Source organism: Pinus tabuliformis, chromosome 4_1, assembly GCF_031772625.1.
Source record: "Pinus tabuliformis cultivar Carrire ecotype Pingquan chromosome 4_1, CPIR1, whole genome shotgun sequence".
In the NCBI taxonomy this organism is placed as follows: domain Eukaryota; kingdom Viridiplantae; phylum Streptophyta; class Pinopsida; order Pinales; family Pinaceae; genus Pinus; species Pinus tabuliformis.
In genome coordinates, this window is record NC_142303.1 from 608,562,152 (window position 1) to 608,566,754 (window position 4,603).

General features: G+C 34.0%; 1 non-coding gene across 1 annotated transcript; it reads right to left on the reverse strand.

The window, feature by feature from the left end:
* Positions 1 to 700: 700 nt before the first annotated feature.
* On the reverse strand, positions 701 to 774 carry TRNAK-CUU (transfer RNA lysine (anticodon CUU)). Its single transcript has one exon. It is a non-coding gene; the product is annotated as a tRNA-Lys (tRNA).
* Between the last annotated feature and the right edge of the window lie 3,829 nt (positions 775 to 4,603).

Genomic DNA, 4,603 nt, shown 5'->3' on the forward strand with positions numbered 1-4,603 from the left:
ATATATATATATATTACCCTATTTTAAAATAAACACTATATATACAATATATATATTACCCTATTTTAATTATAAACGCTAAATTCCCTAGAAAGAGGTTAATTTTAATTATAAACACTACATTCGCTAGAAGGAGGTTAATTTTAATTATTCGCTAGGAGGAGGTTAATTTTAATTATAAACCCTAAATTCGCTAGAAGGAAAGTTTGAACCTCTAAATTCACTAGAAGGAGGTTAATTTTAATTATAAACACTACGTTTGAACCTCTAAATTCACTAGAAGGAGGTTAATTTTAATTATGAACCCTAAAGAGGTTAATTTTAATTATAAACACTACATTCGCTAGAAGGAGGTTAATTTTAATTATTCGCTAGGAGGAGGTTAATTTTAATTATAAACCCTAAATTTGCTAGAAGGAAAGTTTGAACCTCTAAATTCACTAGAAGGAGGTTAATTTTAATTATAAACCCTAGAAGGAAAGTTTGAACCTCTAAATTCACTAGAAGGAGGTTAATTTTAATTATAAACCCTAAATTCGCTAAGTTTGAACCTCTAAATTCATTAGAAGGAGGTTAATTTTAATTATAAACCCTAAATTCGCTAAGTTTGAACCTCTAAATTCATTAGAAGGAGGTTAATTTTAATTATAAACCCTAAATTCGCTAGGAGGAGGTTAATTTTAATTATAAACCCTAAATTCGCTAGAAGGAAAGCTTGAACCTCTAACCTTGTGGTTAAGAGCCACAAGCTCTAACCAACTGAGCTATTCCAGCTGATATTAATTAATTAGTTACAACCATTTATATTTATTATCCTAACGATAGAAGTTGTAGATACAGATCTAGAAATTATTCTCTCTGCCTGCCTGCCCAAGAAAATTATCAGATTCAGCGTCATCTTTGCATTCCATATTAAACTGAAATACTCTGACGTCTTCATTTGAACCCACCTGGGTTAAAACCAGGATTTCAAACTGGACCAGACGATAACGGAATTCTAAAATCAGTTAACCTAACTACACTGGGCAAATATAATTCAACGCTGGGACTAAAAACTAACATGTCGCACCAGTTAGGAATCGAAGATGAGTTTGTATCGCAGCAAAGTACGACTTTACTGCCAGACCACTACACTAAAAATGTCCAAGGTCGTTCTAGCATTCTATGCAATTTATCACATGTCTGGGGTAGTATTATCATGGGGTTGTTCTTGTTATTTTGTTGTTCTACGTACTAAGCAATTTGTTATCAAGTTTAGCGGTTCTTTATAACAGGGACATCTCATATATACCCAGCTCACTATTATTAGTCTGGTTTTCATTTTCAAATTAATTAAACTGTATCAAAATTTTTGAAAAACTAAAATTATGATGAATATATAGCTTGTTAAATTTCTATCGAAAGTTGTTCAGGATTTTGAATCTAGTTAGATTGCAGATTTTGGGAATATCTCAGATCAGAGAGGAGTTAATTGGTCAAAGAATTAATTTGATTCTAGAATATTTCCAAAATTTTCATTGGGACAAAAAAATTGCCCTATAAACAAAGATCATGATAGTGGGCAGTTGGTCTGTTTATAACGGTTTTCTTTCCCAAAACAAAATCATCGAAATTTTATTAGAAAGATGAGAACAAGTCAACAATTTCTTTCAATCTCTTTTCCCATCAAAACCATATCAAAATCTAAGAGGAGATAATGAAATGCTAGGCCTTTCCCAACCTATTGTTGTATCTATAAGCCTGTGGTTTCCTTCAAGGTGTTTGTGGGAGTACAAAGTCTCAAGACCAATTTCAATTTAGATGGAAGAAAATTCCAAGTTGGTAGAATTTGGATGTTTTTTGGGATACTTTAATTACTTTGAAGGTAGTTCTTAGTTTTAACTTCTGCCTGTAATGTTTAAACCTGAAACTTGGTAGAGAATAAACCACACACAAACCAATTAATTTACACTTTATTATTTAATTTTTTTCTCCATAATATTATTACATGTTTTATATAAAAAAAATATCAATATGAATGAATTTTTTTAAAATCCATTTTCATCTTTCTTTTTCTAAACATTGTTTCTTTAACAATTTCATAACTATTTATGAGTTATTACTCTAAAAACTTTTACCTTCATGCAAAAATTTGGGCACCTTACCCTTTGGAGAAGGATTACAGAGCTCCATCAGAAACCTCTAAAACTAAATATTCCCCGTCATTTCCTTTTGACGTAACTTAAATATTTGATTTTTTAAAGAAAAAAGGTTATCTGTTTTGACTCCACATCTCATTGTATTTTGGTTTACAGTAGCAATGTAGTGTTCTCACAATTTTTTTTGGGGGAATATAAGGGTATTTCTATATAGTCCAAAAGATGTGCTCTAATGATAAGATGAAGAAGTTTGGTCCTATAAATTTTGTGTTCTCATCTTAAACAAGAAAATGTAAGAGAATGTAGGCCTTAAAAACAACTCTAAACACAATTTATTCAATTGAAAAAGAAAAAAATACTCTTATTTTATACTCTGAATTAATGAATTGCAGGACCGCCTTTTATTCTAGAGAACCAGAACCCTGTGGATGCATATAACGGTGCATATCAATGCTTTGGTAAAAAACGTGTTTTAATAGCTCCAACTTTTTGTTTTTTCAAATGAGGTTAGACGTTGATTCGTGTTATTCGAAAATTTCAATGTCGCAAGCTTTTTGGTTTATACAGCGACCCATCCCCACATGTTTTTATCCTCGCTCTCCACAGTGGGGGCAATATTGTGACTAATGCTGATATAGAGAGTCAGGTTTTTCCTTGTCACTTGGTTAGAAATATGGAGACTTCGAAGGTCTATCATTACATCTAAGTGGAGATTTAATTAGTCTTCTATATAGTCGTACATTGTATTCATTAAATAATTTAAAGTGTTAGTGAGGTTTTTGGGAATAGATGCAATTTTTTTTAAATGAATTCCAAATTTATTAGGGGTACAATCGGAAAATCACAGGGATCAACAATCTAGTAAAGCTTTCGTAAAATAGAATCCTTTTTCCTCAATAACCTGAATGTCCAGAATTGAAGAGAAGTGTATATAGGATATGATCATATCATAGGATTGGGGGAGAATTTTAATATTCCAACTTCCATCATAATGGCTCTTCACAGAACCGGGAATTTTACATGGATTCAACTAATTGAAGAGTGGCAGGGAGGTATCCCTATATGGAAGAATTTTCAATCTCTGGGCCTTAGTGAAGATTATGCTCAGCAGTGGGCCAGTATTATGATATCTATGAGGGGCTCTGGCATAGGGAGGGACTATCTAACATGGAGAGGTATTAAGGGGTGGGATGATATAAAAGTCAAAGATATCTATTTAGTTCTGGAAAAAGCAATCCCGCTCCCTTTTCAGCACATCTTTCCCTTGTCTCTGTGGAAAACAGGGGTGCCAAACAAAATCATTCATTTCTCCTGGCTCGTGTTTCACAACAAGAACCTAACCTGGGAGAATCTACAAAAAAGGAACTGGTCAGGACCTAGTATATGCCTATTATGCAAAAAAGGGGAAGAAAACAACAATCATATTTTCCTCACATGTAGCTATACTTATCAGTTATGGAGGGATCTTGTAGTTTTTTTTGGTTTTAGTTTGGTGGATCACACAGATATCCAAGTGGCCTTATGCTGGTGGAGCTCGCAGAATGTATCTTACAGATCAATTCCTCTTCTCCTCTTATGGACAGTTTGGAAGAGAAGGAACAATTCTATATTCCGAGATGGGAAAGATGTACAAATGCCTGTGCTTGCGCAGATCACTTCGATGTACAATTCCATCCCTAAAAAGTTGTCCACAAGTAAAACTAGAAATCCAAAGTATCATATGAAGTTTTTGATGAGTTATCCAAGGGCCTTTTTTGACGGAGCTGCACAACGAGGGTCGTGTGCATGTGGTGTTTTCATATCGATGTATGAAGATCTTCATTACTCCATCTATTGGAATGGTGGTTGTGGTTCAAACAATAAGGCCGAGGCAATGGCATTGGTGGGCCTTCTTCAGTTCAGCTCCTTCCTGAATATTCAAATGCTGCAAATATATGGGGATTTCAAAATCATAATAGAACAGGATTCAGGGAAATCAACAAACAAGAATCCCACGTTAACTGGATGGATCAACAGGATTAAAATATTATGGAACAACAATCCGGTTTACACAATCAGCCATGTGGACAGGTCTCTGAATTCTCAAGCGGACGACCTGTCAAAGAAGGGCCTTGCAATTCAGCCTGGTTCATGGAAAATGGAGGTACAAATACAAGCTACAACATATCAGATAGAAGATTTCTCCCTTTCGGGTACCTAGTTTTCCCTTTTGGTTTTTGTTTTCATATGCATCATTGTCTACCTCCTCCTTATAAAGGTACGTTGGTTCTTCCCTGATCCACATTTTTGATGGGATGGCATTTTCTGGTATAGTTCGGTATATATATCCATGAGTATATGGCTAATCTCTATCTGTCTATGCTTCTGATTTCTTCCCTAAAACAAGAAAATTTTGATACTATGCTTTCCCACTGGCACTGATCACAGCTAGTATTTTCAGCATACATATTATCTGCATATATATG